The 14,840-nt window shown below is 54.3% G+C and overlaps 16 non-coding genes across 16 annotated transcripts; all 16 read left to right on the top strand.

Moving 5' to 3' along the window:
* The first annotated feature begins 68 nt into the window (after positions 1 to 68).
* LOC126090091 (5S ribosomal RNA) lies at positions 69 to 187 on the top strand. Its single transcript, XR_007520954.1, has one exon. It is a non-coding gene; the product is annotated as a 5S ribosomal RNA (ribosomal RNA).
* Positions 188 to 1,027: 840 nt separating this feature from the next.
* LOC126090090 (5S ribosomal RNA) lies at positions 1,028 to 1,146 on the top strand. Its single transcript, XR_007520953.1, has one exon. It is a non-coding gene; the product is annotated as a 5S ribosomal RNA (ribosomal RNA).
* Positions 1,147 to 1,983: 837 nt separating this feature from the next.
* Positions 1,984 to 2,102, top strand: LOC126090087 (5S ribosomal RNA). The gene has a single exon (XR_007520951.1). It is a non-coding gene; the product is annotated as a 5S ribosomal RNA (ribosomal RNA).
* Positions 2,103 to 2,942: 840 nt separating this feature from the next.
* Positions 2,943 to 3,061, top strand: LOC126090086 (5S ribosomal RNA). The gene has a single exon (XR_007520950.1). It is a non-coding gene; the product is annotated as a 5S ribosomal RNA (ribosomal RNA).
* An 840-nt stretch (positions 3,062 to 3,901) lies between these two features.
* LOC126090085 (5S ribosomal RNA) lies at positions 3,902 to 4,020 on the top strand. The gene has a single exon (XR_007520949.1). It is a non-coding gene; the product is annotated as a 5S ribosomal RNA (ribosomal RNA).
* An 846-nt stretch (positions 4,021 to 4,866) lies between these two features.
* LOC126090084 (5S ribosomal RNA) lies at positions 4,867 to 4,985 on the top strand. The gene has a single exon (XR_007520948.1). It is a non-coding gene; the product is annotated as a 5S ribosomal RNA (ribosomal RNA).
* An 844-nt stretch (positions 4,986 to 5,829) lies between these two features.
* LOC126090083 (5S ribosomal RNA) lies at positions 5,830 to 5,948 on the top strand. Its single transcript, XR_007520947.1, has one exon. It is a non-coding gene; the product is annotated as a 5S ribosomal RNA (ribosomal RNA).
* Positions 5,949 to 6,789: 841 nt separating this feature from the next.
* Positions 6,790 to 6,908, top strand: LOC126090081 (5S ribosomal RNA). The gene has a single exon (XR_007520945.1). It is a non-coding gene; the product is annotated as a 5S ribosomal RNA (ribosomal RNA).
* An 841-nt stretch (positions 6,909 to 7,749) lies between these two features.
* Positions 7,750 to 7,868, top strand: LOC126090080 (5S ribosomal RNA). The gene has a single exon (XR_007520944.1). It is a non-coding gene; the product is annotated as a 5S ribosomal RNA (ribosomal RNA).
* An 842-nt stretch (positions 7,869 to 8,710) lies between these two features.
* On the top strand, positions 8,711 to 8,829 carry LOC126090079 (5S ribosomal RNA). Its single transcript, XR_007520943.1, has one exon. It is a non-coding gene; the product is annotated as a 5S ribosomal RNA (ribosomal RNA).
* Positions 8,830 to 9,671: 842 nt separating this feature from the next.
* On the top strand, positions 9,672 to 9,790 carry LOC126090077 (5S ribosomal RNA). The gene has a single exon (XR_007520942.1). It is a non-coding gene; the product is annotated as a 5S ribosomal RNA (ribosomal RNA).
* An 841-nt stretch (positions 9,791 to 10,631) lies between these two features.
* On the top strand, positions 10,632 to 10,750 carry LOC126089189 (5S ribosomal RNA). Its single transcript, XR_007520525.1, has one exon. It is a non-coding gene; the product is annotated as a 5S ribosomal RNA (ribosomal RNA).
* An 839-nt stretch (positions 10,751 to 11,589) lies between these two features.
* LOC126090076 (5S ribosomal RNA) lies at positions 11,590 to 11,708 on the top strand. Its single transcript, XR_007520941.1, has one exon. It is a non-coding gene; the product is annotated as a 5S ribosomal RNA (ribosomal RNA).
* An 837-nt stretch (positions 11,709 to 12,545) lies between these two features.
* On the top strand, positions 12,546 to 12,664 carry LOC126090075 (5S ribosomal RNA). Its single transcript, XR_007520940.1, has one exon. It is a non-coding gene; the product is annotated as a 5S ribosomal RNA (ribosomal RNA).
* Positions 12,665 to 13,507: 843 nt separating this feature from the next.
* Positions 13,508 to 13,626, top strand: LOC126090074 (5S ribosomal RNA). Its single transcript, XR_007520939.1, has one exon. It is a non-coding gene; the product is annotated as a 5S ribosomal RNA (ribosomal RNA).
* An 842-nt stretch (positions 13,627 to 14,468) lies between these two features.
* Positions 14,469 to 14,587, top strand: LOC126090073 (5S ribosomal RNA). The gene has a single exon (XR_007520938.1). It is a non-coding gene; the product is annotated as a 5S ribosomal RNA (ribosomal RNA).
* The last annotated feature ends 253 nt before the right edge of the window (positions 14,588 to 14,840 follow it).

Here is a 14,840-nt window from a genome sequence, read left to right as displayed (position 1 = left end):
AACTAACATTTTGTGTGTTGGGAGAAAAGCCGAACGCGAATTCTGCCGTGCTCCTACATTAGATGAGCGCCAACGGCCATACCATGATGAATACACCGGTTCTCGTCCGATCACCGAAGTTAAGCATCATCGGGCCCGGCTAGTACTTGGATGGGTGACCGCCTGGGAAACCCGGGTGCTGTTGGCTCCTTTCCTGTTTTTTTTTTTTTGTTATGTCGCCATCCCAAATTTCAAACTACCTTTCTGTTGTGACAAAGATGCTTCCTTAAGCCTTTTAAACTACTGTAATGGTACGAAAATGCAGTAATTAACTCAGTTTGAGGGAGAATGTGCTAACCAAGTTTGCCAAAAAGACTTTGAAAACGACAAAACAGTACGAATCGGCAGGTGATTTCTGAAATACGTCACCGCCTATTGTTGTGTAGGAGTGTAGAGTTCCAAATTTGATTTGTAACCACGAATTTATTCCTTAGTCGTCTCGTCTCGTCTCGTCCCGCAGACGTTTGTCGTGCTTGCGCTGTCATATGGACTACGACCCGAGCGGCAGCGAGCGGCAGTCGAGCAAAGTCGGGACAAGTCGGGACGGGGACAGGGACAGGGATAGGAATGGTGCGAATGCACTGCAAACTTACGCAGACACCTGGTGTGAGGCGAGGCGAGGCGAGGCGAGGCGAGGAAGCCCACATCGCTACCAGTGGGCCCTCCAGCACGACACTGCCACACCCCGCACAGGCCCTCCGCTGAACACCAGGGACAAGATGCGTCCTCCGCTAGTGTCGAAGGCTGCACGCGCCCAGCGAATGACAGGGGGTGCAACGAGCAGCAGTGCGTCTCACACACGCGGCGGTGCGCCCGCCAATTCGGCCGTCACTCTGCTGGGACGCCGGGCGCGCCTCCCCGCGCCGTCCTCGAGGAACTGGCGGTTGCGGAAGGAAGCGCTTTCGTCAAATGCGGCCGAAAACTAACATTTTGTGTGTTGGGAGAAAAGCCGAACGCGAATTCTGCCGTGCTCCTACATTAGATGAGCGCCAACGGCCATACCATGATGAATACACCGGTTCTCGTCCGATCACCGAAGTTAAGCATCATCGGGCCCGGCTAGTACTTGGATGGGTGACCGCCTGGGAAACCCGGGTGCTGTTGGCTCCCTTACTGTTTTTTTTTTGTTATGTCGCCAGCCCAATTTTCAAACTACCTTTCTGTTGTGACAAAGATGCTTCCTTAAGCCTTTTAAACTACTGTAATGGAACGAAAATGCAGTAATTAACTCAGTTTGAGGGAGAATGTGCTAACCAAGTTTGCCAAGAAGACTTTGAAAACGACAAAACACTACGAATCGGCAGGTGATTTCTGAAATACGTCACCGCCTATTGTTGTGTAGGAGTGTAGAGTTCCAAATTTGATTTGTAACCACGAATTTATTCCTTAGTCGTCTCGTCTCGTCTCGTCCCGCAGACGTTTGTCGTGCTTGCGCTGTCATATGGACTACGACCCGAGCGGCAGCGAGCGGCAGTCGAGCAAAGTCGGGACAAGTCGGGACGGGGACAGGGACAGGGATAGGAATGGTGCGAATGCACTGCAAACTTACGCAGACACCTGGTGTGAGGCGAGGCGAGGCGAGGCGAGGCGAGGAAGCCCACATCGCTACCAGTGGGCCCTCCAGCACGACACTGCCACACCCCGCACAGGCCCTCCGCTGAACACCAGGGACAAGATGCGTCCTCCGCTAGTGTCGAAGGCTGCACGCGCCCAGCGAATGACAGGGGGTGCAACGAGCAGCAGTGCGTCTCACACACGCGGCGGTGCGCCCGCCAATTCGGCCGTCACTCTGCTGGGACGCCGGGCGCGCCTCCCCGCGCCGTCCTCGAGGAACTGGCGGTTGCGGAAGGAAGCGCTTTCGTCAAATGCGGCCGAAAACTAACATTTTGTGTGTTGGGAGAAAAGCCGAACGCGAATTCTGCCGTGCTCCTACATTAGATGAGCGCCAACGGCCATACCATGATGAATACACCGGTTCTCGTCCGATCACCGAAGTTAAGCATCATCGGGCCCGGCTAGTACTTGGATGGGTGACCGCCTGGGAAACCCGGGTGCTGTTGGCTCCTTTCCTGTTTTTTTTTTTTTGTTATGTCGCCATCCCAATTTTCAAACTACCTTTCTGTTGTGACAAAGATGCTTCCTTAAGCCTTTTAAACTACTGTAATGGAACGAAAATGCAGTAATTAACTCAGTTTGAGGGAGAATGTGCTAACCAAGTTTGCCAAGAAGACTTTGAAAACGACAAAACAGTACGAATCGGCAGGTGATTTCTGAAATACGTCACCGCCTATTGTTGTGTAGGAGTGTAGAGTTCCAAATTTGATTTGTAACCACGAATTTATTCCTTAGTCGTCTCGTCTCGTCTCGTCCCGCAGACGTTTGTCGTGCTTGCGCTGTCATATGGACTACGACCCGAGCGGCAGCGAGCGGCAGTCGAGCAAAGTCGGGACAAGTCGGGACGGGGACAGGGACAGGGATAGGAATGGTGCGAATGCACTGCAAACTTACGCAGACACCTGGTGTGAGGCGAGGCGAGGCGAGGCGAGGCGAGGAAGCCCACATCGCTACCAGTGGGCCCTCCAGCACGACACTGCCACACCCCGCACAGGCCCTCCGCTGAACACCAGGGACAAGATGCGTCCTCCGCTAGTGTCGAAGGCTGCACGCGCCCAGCGAATGACAGGGGGTGCAACGAGCAGCAGTGCGTCTCACACACGCGGCGGTGCGCCCGCCAATTCGGCCGTCACTCTGCTGGGACGCCGGGCGCGCCTCCCCGCGCCGTCCTCGAGGAACTGGCGGTTGCGGAAGGAAGCGCTTTCGTCAAATGCGGCCGAAAACTAACATTTTGTGTGTTGGGAGAAAAGCCGAACGCGAATTCTGCCGTGCTCCTACATTAGATGAGCGCCAACGGCCATACCATGATGAATACACCGGTTCTCGTCCGATCACCGAAGTTAAGCATCATCGGGCCCGGCTAGTACTTGGATGGGTGACCGCCTGGGAAACCCGGGTGCTGTTGGCTCCTTTCCTGTTTTTTTTTTTTTGTTATGTCGCCATCCCAAATTTCAAACTACCTTTCTGTTGTGACAAAGATGCTTCCTTAAGCCTTTTAAACTACTGTAATGGTACGAAAATGCAGTAATTAACTCAGTTTGAGGGAGAATGTGCTAACCAAGTTTGCCAAAAAGACTTTGAAAACGACAAAACAGTACGAATCGGCAGGTGATTTCTGAAATACGTCACCGCCTATTGTTGTGTAGGAGTGTAGAGTTCCAAATTTGATTTGTAACCACGAATTTATTCCTTAGTCGTCTCGTCTCGTCTCGTCCCGCAGACGTTTGTCGTGCTTGCGCTGTCATATGGACTACGACCCGAGCGGCAGCGAGCGGCAGTCGAGCAAAGTCGGGACAAGTCGGGACGGGGACAGGGACAGGGATAGGAATGGTGCGAATGCACTGCAAACTTACGCAGACACCTGGTGTGAGGCGAGGCGAGGCGAGGCGAGGCGAGGAAGCCCACATCGCTACCAGTGGGCCCTCCAGCACGACACTGCCACACCCCGCACAGGCCCTCCGCTGAACACCAGGGACAAGATGCGTCCTCCGCTAGTGTCGAAGGCTGCACGCGCCCAGCGAATGACAGGGGGTGCAACGAGCAGCAGTGCGTCTCACACACGCGGCGGTGCGCCCGCCAATTCGGCCGTCACTCTGCTGGGACGCCGGGCGCGCCTCCCCGCGCCGTCCTCGAGGAACTGGCGGTTGCGGAAGGAAGCGCTTTCGTCAAATGCGGCCGAAAACTAACATTTTGTGTGTTGGGAGAAAAGCCGAACGCGAATTCTGCCGTGCTCCTACATTAGATGAGCGCCAACGGCCATACCATGATGAATACACCGGTTCTCGTCCGATCACCGAAGTTAAGCATCATCGGGCCCGGCTAGTACTTGGATGGGTGACCGCCTGGGAAACCCGGGTGCTGTTGGCTCCCTTACTGTTTTTTTTTTGTTATGTCGCCAGCCCAATTTTCAAACTACCTTTCTGTTGTGACAAAGATGCTTCCTTAAGCCTTTTAAACTACTGTAATGGAACGAAAATGCAGTAATTAACTCAGTTTGAGGGAGAATGTGCTAACCAAGTTTGCCAAGAAGACTTTGAAAACGACAAAACACTACGAATCGGCAGGTGATTTCTGAAATACGTCACCGCCTATTGTTGTGTAGGTGTGTTGAGTTCCAAATTTGATTTGTAACCACGAACTTATTCCTTAGTCGTCTCGTCTCGTCTCGTCTCGTCCCGCAGACGTTTGTCGTGCTTGCGCTGTCATATGGACCACGACCCGAGCGGCAGCGAGCGGCAGTCGAGCAAAGTCGGGACAAGTCGGGACGGGGACAGGGACAGGGATAGGAATGGTGCGAATGCACTGCAAACTACGCAGACACCTGGTGTGAGGCGAGGCGAGGCGAGGCGAGGCGAGGCGAGGAAGCCCACATCGCTACCAGTGGGCCCTCCAGCACGACACTGCCACACCCCGCACAGGCCCTCCGCTGAACACCAGGGACAAGATGCGTCCTCCGCTAGTGTCGAAGGCTGCACGCGCCCAGCGAATGACAGGGGGTGCAACGAGCAGCAGTGCGTCTCACACACGCGGCGGTGCGCCCGCCAATTCGGCCGTCACTCTGCTGGGACGCCGGGCGCGCCTCCCCGCGCCGTCCTCGAGGAACTGGCGGTTGCGGAAGGAAGCGCTTTCGTCAAATGCGGCCGAAAACTAACATTTTGTGTGTTGGGAGAAAAGCCGAACGCGAATTCTGCCGTGCTCCTACATTAGATGAGCGCCAACGGCCATACCATGATGAATACACCGGTTCTCGTCCGATCACCGAAGTTAAGCATCATCGGGCCCGGCTAGTACTTGGATGGGTGACCGCCTGGGAAACCCGGGTGCTGTTGGCTCCCTTCCTGTTTTTTTTTTTTTTTTTGTTATGTCGCCATCCCAAATTTCAAACTACCTTTCTGTTGTGACAAAGATGCTTCCTTAAGCCTTTTAAACTACTGTAATGGTACGAAAATGCAGTAATTAACTCAGTTTGAGGGAGAATGTGCTAACCAAGTTTGCCAAAAAGACTTTGAAAACGACAAAACAGTACGAATCGGCAGGTGATTTCTGAAATACGTCACCGCCTATTGTTGTGTAGGAGTGTAGAGTTCCAAATTTGATTTGTAACCACGAATTTATTCCTTAGTCGTCTCGTCTCCTCTCGTCCCGCAGACGTTTGTCGTGCTTGCGCTGTCATATGGACTACGACCCGAGCGGCAGCGAGCGGCAGTCGAGCAAAGTCGGGACAAGTCGGGACGGGGACAGGGACAGGGATAGGAATGGTGCGAATGCACTGCAAACTTACGCAGACACCTGGTGTGAGGCGAGGCGAGGCGAGGCGAGGCGAGGAAGCCCACATCGCTACCAGTGGGCCCTCCAGCACGACACTGCCACACCCCGCACAGGCCCTCCGCTGAACACCAGGGACAAGATGCGTCCTCCGCTAGTGTCGAAGGCTGCACGCGCCCAGCGAATGACAGGGGGTGCAACGAGCAGCAGTGCGTCTCACACACGCGGCGGTGCGCCCGCCAATTCGGCCGTCACTCTGCTGGGACGCCGGGCGCGCCTCCCCGCGCCGTCCTCGAGGAACTGGCGGTTGCGGAAGGAAGCGCTTTCGTCAAATGCGGCCGAAAACTAACATTTTGTGTGTTGGGAGAAAAGCCGAACGCGAATTCTGCCGTGCTCCTACATTAGATGAGCGCCAACGGCCATACCATGATGAATACACCGGTTCTCGTCCGATCACCGAAGTTAAGCATCATCGGGCCCGGCTAGTACTTGGATGGGTGACCGCCTGGGAAACCCGGGTGCTGTTGGCTCCTTTCCTGTTTTTTTTTTTTTTGTTATGTCGCCATCCCAAATTTCAAACTACCTTTCTGTTGTGACAAAGATGCTTCCTTAAGCCTTTTAAACTACTGTAATGGTACGAAAATGCAGTAATTAACTCAGTTTGAGGGAGAATGTGCTAACCAAGTTTGCCAAAAAGACTTTGAAAACGACAAAACAGTACGAATCGGCAGGTGATTTCTGAAATACGTCACCGCCTATTGTTGTGTAGGAGTGTAGAGTTCCAAATTTGATTTGTAACCACGAATTTATTCCTTAGTCGTCTCGTCTCGTCTCGTCCCGCAGACGTTTGTCGTGCTTGCGCTGTCATATGGACTACGACCCGAGCGGCAGCGAGCGGCAGTCGAGCAAAGTCGGGACAAGTCGGGACGGGGACAGGGACAGGGATAGGAATGGTGCGAATGCACTGCAAACTTACGCAGACACCTGGTGTGAGGCGAGGCGAGGCGAGGCGAGGCGAGGAAGCCCACATCGCTACCAGTGGGCCCTCCAGCACGACACTGCCACACCCCGCACAGGCCCTCCGCTGAACACCAGGGACAAGATGCGTCCTCCGCTAGAGTCGAAGGCTGCACGCGCCCAGCGAATGACAGGGGGTGCAACGAGCAGCAGTGCGTCTCACACACGCGGCGGTGCGCCCGCCAATTCGGCCGTCACTCTGCTGGGACGCCGGGCGCGCCTCCCCGCGCCGTCCTCGAGGAACTGGCGGTTGCGGAAGGAAGCGCTTTCGTCAAATGCGGCCGAAAACTAACATTTTGTGTGTTGGGAGAAAAGCCGAACGCGAATTCTGCCGTGCTCCTACATTAGATGAGCGCCAACGGCCATACCATGATGAATACACCGGTTCTCGTCCGATCACCGAAGTTAAGCATCATCGGGCCCGGCTAGTACTTGGATGGGTGACCGCCTGGGAAACCCGGGTGCTGTTGGCTCCCTTCCTGTTTTTTTTTTTTTTGTTATGTCGCCATCCCAAATTTCAAACTACCTTTCTGTTGTGACAAAGATGCTTCCTTAAGCCTTTTAAACTACTGTAATGGTACGAAAATGCAGTAATTAACTCAGTTTGAGGGAGAATGTGCTAACCAAGTTTGCCAAAAAGACTTTGAAAACGACAAAACAGTACGAATCGGCAGGTGATTTCTGAAATACGTCACCGCCTATTGTTGTGTAGGAGTGTAGAGTTCCAAATTTGATTTGTAACCACGAATTTATTCCTTAGTCGTCTCGTCTCGTCTCGTCCCGCAGACGTTTGTCGTGCTTGCGCTGTCATATGGACTACGACCCGAGCGGCAGCGAGCGGCAGTCGAGCAAAGTCGGGACAAGTTGGGACGGGGACAGGGACAGGGATAGGAATGGTGCGAATGCACTGCAAACTTACGCAGACACCTGGTGTGAGGCGAGGCGAGGCGAGGCGAGGCGAGGAAGCCCACATCGCTACCAGTGGGCCCTCCAGCACGACACTGCCACACCCCGCACAGGCCCTCCGCTGAACACCAGGGACAAGATGCGTCCTCCGCTAGTGTCGAAGGCTGCACGCGCCCAGCGAATGACAGGGGGTGCAACGAGCAGCAGTGCGTCTCACACACGCGGCGGTGCGCCCGCCAATTCGGCCGTCACTCTGCTGGGACGCCGGGCGCGCCTCCCCGCGCCGTCCTCGAGGAACTGGCGGTTGCGGAAGGAAGCGCTTTCGTCAAATGCGGCCGAAAACTAACATTTTGTGTGTTGGGAGAAAAGCCGAACGCGAATTCTGCCGTGCTCCTACATTAGATGAGCGCCAACGGCCATACCATGATGAATACACCGGTTCTCGTCCGATCACCGAAGTTAAGCATCATCGGGCCCGGCTAGTACTTGGATGGGTGACCGCCTGGGAAACCCGGGTGCTGTTGGCTCCCTTCCTGTTTTTTTTTTTTTTTGTTATGTCGCCATCCCAAATTTCAAACTACCTTTCTGTTGTGACAAAGATGCTTCCTTAAGCCTTTTAAACTACTGTAATGGTACGAAAATGCAGTAATTAACTCAGTTTGAGGGAGAATGTGCTAACCAAGTTTGCCAAAAAGACTTTGAAAACGACAAAACAGTACGAATCGGCAGGTGATTTCTGAAATACGTCACCGCCTATTGTTGTGTAGGAGTGTAGAGTTCCAAATTTGATTTGTAACCACGAATTTATTCCTTAGTCGTCTCGTCTCGTCTCGTCCCGCAGACGTTTGTCGTGCTTGCGCTGTCATATGGACTACGACCCGAGCGGCAGCGAGCGGCAGTCGAGCAAAGTCGGGACAAGTCGGGACGGGGACAGGGACAGGGATAGGAATGGTGCGAATGCACTGCAAACTTACGCAGACACCTGGTGTGAGGCGAGGCGAGGCGAGGCGAGGCGAGGAAGCCCACATCGCTACCAGTGGGCCCTCCAGCACGACACTGCCACACCCCGCACAGGCCCTCCGCTGAACACCAGGGACAAGATGCGTCCTCCGCTAGTGTCGAAGGCTGCACGCGCCCAGCGAATGACAGGGGGTGCAACGAGCAGCAGTGCGTCTCACACACGCGGCGGTGCGCCCGCCAATTCGGCCGTCACTCTGCTGGGACGCCGGGCGCGCCTCCCCGCGCCGTCCTCGAGGAACTGGCGGTTGCGGAAGGAAGCGCTTTCGTCAAATGCGGCCGAAAACTAACATTTTGTGTGTTGGGAGAAAAGCCGAACGCGAATTCTGCCGTGCTCCTACATTAGATGAGCGCCAACGGCCATACCATGATGAATACACCGGTTCTCGTCCGATCACCGAAGTTAAGCATCATCGGGCCCGGCTAGTACTTGGATGGGTGACCGCCTGGGAAACCCGGGTGCTGTTGGCTCCCTTCCTGTTTTTTTTTTTTTTTGTTATGTCGCCATCCCAAATTTCAAACTACCTTTCTGTTGTGACAAAGATGCTTCCTTAAGCCTTTTAAACTACTGTAATGGTACGAAAATGCAGTAATTAACTCAGTTTGAGGGAGAATGTGCTAACCAAGTTTGCCAAAAAGACTTTGAAAACGACAAAACAGTACGAATCGGCAGGTGATTTCTGAAATACGTCACCGCCTATTGTTGTGTAGGAGTGTAGAGTTCCAAATTTGATTTGTAACCACGAATTTATTCCTTAGTCGTCTCGTCTCGTCTCGTCCCGCAGACGTTTGTCGTGCTTGCGCTGTCATATGGACTACGACCCGAGCGGCAGCGAGCGGCAGTCGAGCAAAGTCGGGACAAGTCGGGACGGGGACAGGGACAGGGATAGGAATGGTGCGAATGCACTGCAAACTTACGCAGACACCTGGTGTGAGGCGAGGCGAGGCGAGGCGAGGCGAGGAAGCCCACATCGCTACCAGTGGGCCCTCCAGCACGACACTGCCACACCCCGCACAGGCCCTCCGCTGAACACCAGGGACAAGATGCGTCCTCCGCTAGTGTCGAAGGCTGCACGCGCCCAGCGAATGACAGGGGGTGCAACGAGCAGCAGTGCGTCTCACACACGCGGCGGTGCGCCCGCCAATTCGGCCGTCACTCTGCTGGGACGCCGGGCGCGCCTCCCCGCGCCGTCCTCGAGGAACTGGCGGTTGCGGAAGGAAGCGCTTTCGTCAAATGCGGCCGAAAACTAACATTTTGTGTGTTGGGAGAAAAGCCGAACGCGAATTCTGCCGTGCTCCTACATTAGATGAGCGCCAACGGCCATACCATGATGAATACACCGGTTCTCGTCCGATCACCGAAGTTAAGCATCATCGGGCCCGGCTAGTACTTGGATGGGTGACCGCCTGGGAAACCCGGGTGCTGTTGGCTCCCTTCCTGTTTTTTTTTTTTTTGTTATGACGCCATCCCAAATTTCAAACTACCTTTCTGTTGTGACAAAGATGCTTCCTTAAGCCTTTTAAACTACTGTAATGGTACGAAAATGCAGTAATTAACTCAGTTTGAGGGAGAATGTGCTAACCAAGTTTGCCAAAAAGACTTTGAAAACGACAAAACAGTACGAATCGGCAGGTGATTTCTGAAATACGTCACCGCCTATTGTTGTGTAGGAGTGTAGAGTTCCAAATTTGATTTGTAACCACGAATTTATTCCTTAGTCGTCTCGTCTCGTCTCGTCCCGCAGACGTTTGTCGTGCTTGCGCTGTCATATGGACTACGACCCGAGCGGCAGCGAGCGGCAGTCGAGCAAAGTCGGGACAAGTCGGGACGGGGACAGGGACAGGGATAGGAATGGTGCGAATGCACTGCAAACTTACGCAGACACCTGGTGTGAGGCGAGGCGAGGCGAGGCGAGGCGAGGAAGCCCACATCGCTACCAGTGGGCCCTCCAGCACGACACTGCCACACCCCGCACAGGCCCTCCGCTGAACACCAGGGACAAGATGCGTCCTCCGCTAGTGTCGAAGGCTGCACGCGCCCAGCGAATGACAGGGGGTGCAACGAGCAGCAGTGCGTCTCACACACGCGGCGGTGCGCCCGCCAATTCGGCCGTCACTCTGCTGGGACGCCGGGCGCGCCTCCCCGCGCCGTCCTCGAGGAACTGGCGGTTGCGGAAGGAAGCGCTTTCGTCAAATGCGGCCGAAAACTAACATTTTGTGTGTTGGGAGAAAAGCCGAACGCGAATTCTGCCGTGCTCCTACATTAGATGAGCGCCAACGGCCATACCATGATGAATACACCGGTTCTCGTCCGATCACCGAAGTTAAGCATCATCGGGCCCGGCTAGTACTTGGATGGGTGACCGCCTGGGAAACCCGGGTGCTGTTGGATCCCTTCCTGTTTTTTTTTTTTGTTATGTCGCCATCCCAAATTTCAAACTACCTTTCTGTTGTGACAAAGATGCTTCCTTAAGCCTTTTAAACTACTGTAATGGTACGAAAATGCAGTAATTAACTCAGTTTGAGGGAGAATGTGCTAACCAAGTTTGCCAAAAAGACTTTGAAAACGACAAAACAGTACGAATCGGCAGGTGATTTCTGAAATACGTCACCGCCTATTGTTGTGTAGGAGTGTAGAGTTCCAAATTTGATTTGTAACCACGAATTTATTCCTTAGTCGTCTCGTCTCGTCTCGTCCCGCAGACGTTTGTCGTGCTTGCGCTGTCATATGGACTACGACCCGAGCGGCAGCGAGCGGCAGTCGAGCAAAGTCGGGACAAGTCGGGACGGGGACAGGGACAGGGATAGGAATGGTGCGAATGCACTGCAAACTTACGCAGACACCTGGTGTGAGGCGAGGCGAGGCGAGGCGAGGCGAGGAAGCCCACATCGCTACCAGTGGGCCCTCCAGCACGACACTGCCACACCCCGCACAGGCCCTCCGCTGAACACCAGGGACAAGATGCGTCCTCCGCTAGTGTCGAAGGCTGCACGCGCCCAGCGAATGACAGGGGGTGCAACGAGCAGCAGTGCGTCTCACACACGCGGCGGTGCGCCCGCCAATTCGGCCGTCACTCTGCTGGGACGCCGGGCGCGCCTCCCCGCGCCGTCCTCGAGGAACTGGCGGTTGCGGAAGGAAGCGCTTTCGTCAAATGCGGCCGAAAACTAACATTTTGTGTGTTGGGAGAAAAGCCGAACGCGAATTCTGCCGTGCTCCTACATTAGATGAGCGCCAACGGCCATACCATGATGAATACACCGGTTCTCGTCCGATCACCGAAGTTAAGCATCATCGGGCCCGGCTAGTACTTGGATGGGTGACCGCCTGGGAAACCCGGGTGCTGTTGGCTCCCTTACTGTTTTTTTTTTTGTTATGTCGCCAGCCCAATTTTCAAACTACCTTTCTGTTGTGACAAAGATGCTTCCTTAAATCTTTTAAACTACTGTAATGGAACGAAAATGCAGTAATTAACTCAGTTTGAGGGAGAATGTGCTAACCAAGTTTGCCAAGAAGACTTTGAAAACGACAAAACACTACGAATCGGCAGGTGATTTCTGAAATACGTCACCGCCTATTGTTGTGTAGGTGTGTTGAGTTCCAAATTTGATTTGTAACCACGAACTTATTCCTTAGTCGTCTCGTCTCGTCTCGTCCCGCAGACGTTTGTCGTGCTTGCGCTGTCATATGGACCACGACCCGAGCGGCAGCGAGCGGCAGTCGAGCAAAGTCGGGACAAGTCGGGACGGGGACAGGGACAGGGATAGGAATGGTGCGAATGCACTGCAAACTACGCAGACACCTGGTGTGAGGCGAGGCGAGGCGAGGCGAGGCGAGGAAGCCCACATCGCTACCAGTGGGCCCTCCAGCACGACACTGCCACACCCCGCACAGGCCCTCCGCTGAACACCAGGGACAAGATGCGTCCTCCGCTAGTGTCGAAGGCTGCACGCGCCCAGCGAATGACAGGGGGTGCAACGAGCAGCAGTGCGTCTCACACACGCGGCGGTGCGCCCGCCAATTCGGCCGTCACTCTGCTGGGACGCCGGGCGCGCCTCCCCGCGCCGTCCTCGAGGAACTGGCGGTTGCGGAAGGAAGCGCTTTCGTCAAATGCGGCCGAAAACTAACATTTTGTGTGTTGGGAGAAAAGCCGAACGCGAATTCTGCCGTGCTCCTACATTAGATGAGCGCCAACGGCCATACCATGATGAATACACCGGTTCTCGTCCGATCACCGAAGTTAAGCATCATCGGGCCCGGCTAGTACTTGGATGGGTGACCGCCTGGGAAACCCGGGTGCTGTTGGCTCCCTTCCTGTTTTTTTTTTTTTTTTGTTATGTCGCCATCCCAAATTTCAAACTACCTTTCTGTTGTGACAAAGATGCTTCCTTAAGCCTTTTAAACTACTGTAATGGTACGAAAATGCAGTAATTAACTCAGTTTGAGGGAGAATGTGCTAACCAAGTTTGCCAAAAAGACTTTGAAAACGACAAAACAGTACGAATCGGCAGGTGATTTCTGAAATACGTCACCGCCTATTGTTGTGTAGGAGTGTAGAGTTCCAAATTTGATTTGTAACCACGAATTTATTCCTTAGTCGTCTCGTCTCGTCTCGTCCCGCAGACGTTTGTCGTGCTTGCGCTGTCATATGGACTACGACCCGAGCGGCAGCGAGCGGCAGTCGAGCAAAGTCGGGACAAGTCGGGACGGGGACAGGGACAGGGATAGGAATGGTGCGAATGCACTGCAAACTTACGCAGACACCTGGTGTGAGGCGAGGCGAGGCGAGGCGAGGCGAGGAAGCCCACATCGCTACCAGTGGGCCCTCCAGCACGACACTGCCACACCCCGCACAGGCCCTCCGCTGAACACCAGGGACAAGATGCGTCCTCCGCTAGTGTCGAAGGCTGCACGCGCCCAGCGAATGACAGGGGGTGCAACGAGCAGCAGTGCGTCTCACACACGCGGCGGTGCGCCCGCCAATTCGGCCGTCACTCTGCTGGGACGCCGGGCGCGCCTCCCCGCGCCGTCCTCGAGGAACTGGCGGTTGCGGAAGGAAGCGCTTTCGTCAAATGCGGCCGAAAACTAACATTTTGTGTGTTGGGAGAAAAGCCGAACGCGAATTCTGCCGTGCTCCTACATTAGATGAGCGCCAACGGCCATACCATGATGAATACACCGGTTCTCGTCCGATCACCGAAGTTAAGCATCATCGGGCCCGGCTAGTACTTGGATGGGTGACCGCCTGGGAAACCCGGGTGCTGTTGGCTCCCTTCCTGTTTTTTTTTTTTTTTGTTATGTCGCCATCCCAAATTTCAAACTACCTTTCTGTTGTGACAAAGATGCTTCCTTAAGCCTTTTAAACTACTGTAATGGTACGAAAATGCAGTAATTAACTCAGTTTGAGGGAGAATGTGCTAACCAAGTTTGCCAAAAAGACTTTGAAAACGACAAAACAGTACGAATCGGCAGGTGATTTCTGAAATACGTCACCGCCTATTGTTGTGTAGGAGTGTAGAGTTCCAAATTTGATTTGTAACCACGAATTTATTCCTTAGTCGTCTCGTCTCGTCTCGTCCCGCAGACGTTTGTCGTGCTTGCGCTGTCATATGGACTACGACCCGAGCGGCAGCGAGCGGCAGTCGAGCAAAGTCGGGACAAGTCGGGACGGGGACAGGGACAGGGATAGGAATGGTGCGAATGCACTGCAAACTTACGCAGACACCTGGTGTGAGGCGAGGCGAGGCGAGGCGAGGCGAGGAAGCCCACATCGCTACCAGTGGGCCCTCCAGCACGACACTGCCACACCCCGCACAGGCCCTCCGCTGAACACCAGGGACAAGATGCGTCCTCCGCTAGTGTCGAAGGCTGCACGCGCCCAGCGAATGACAGGGGGTGCAACGAGCAGCAGTGCGTCTCACACACGCGGCGGTGCGCCCGCCAATTCGGCCGTCACTCTGCTGGGACGCCGGGCGCGCCTCCCCGCGCCGTCCTCGAGGAACTGGCGGTTGCGGAAGGAAGCGCTTTCGTCAAATGCGGCCGAAAACTAACATTTTGTGTGTTGGGAGAAAAGCCGAACGCGAATTCTGCCGTGCTCCTACATTAGATGAGCGCCAACGGCCATACCATGATGAATACACCGGTTCTCGTCCGATCACCGAAGTTAAGCATCATCGGGCCCGGCTAGTACTTGGATGGGTGACCGCCTGGGAAACCCGGGTGCTGTTGGCTCCCTTACTGTTTTTTTTTTTGTTATGTCGCCAGCCCAATTTTCAAACTACCTTTCTGTTGTGACAAAGATGCTTCCTTAAATCTTTTAAACTACTGTAATGGAACGAAAATGCAGTAATTAACTCAGTTTGAGGGAGAATGTGCTAACCAAGTTTGCCAAGAAGACTTTGAAAACGACAAAACACTACGAATCGGCAGGTGATTTCTGAAATAAGTCACCGCCTATTGTTGTGTAGGTGTGTTGAGTTCCAAA

The sequence above is a fragment of the Schistocerca cancellata genome, chromosome 6 (genome assembly GCF_023864275.1).
Source record: "Schistocerca cancellata isolate TAMUIC-IGC-003103 chromosome 6, iqSchCanc2.1, whole genome shotgun sequence".
Lineage (NCBI taxonomy): Eukaryota > Metazoa > Arthropoda > Insecta > Orthoptera > Acrididae > Schistocerca > Schistocerca cancellata.
This window is presented reverse-complemented; position numbering and strand designations above follow the sequence as displayed.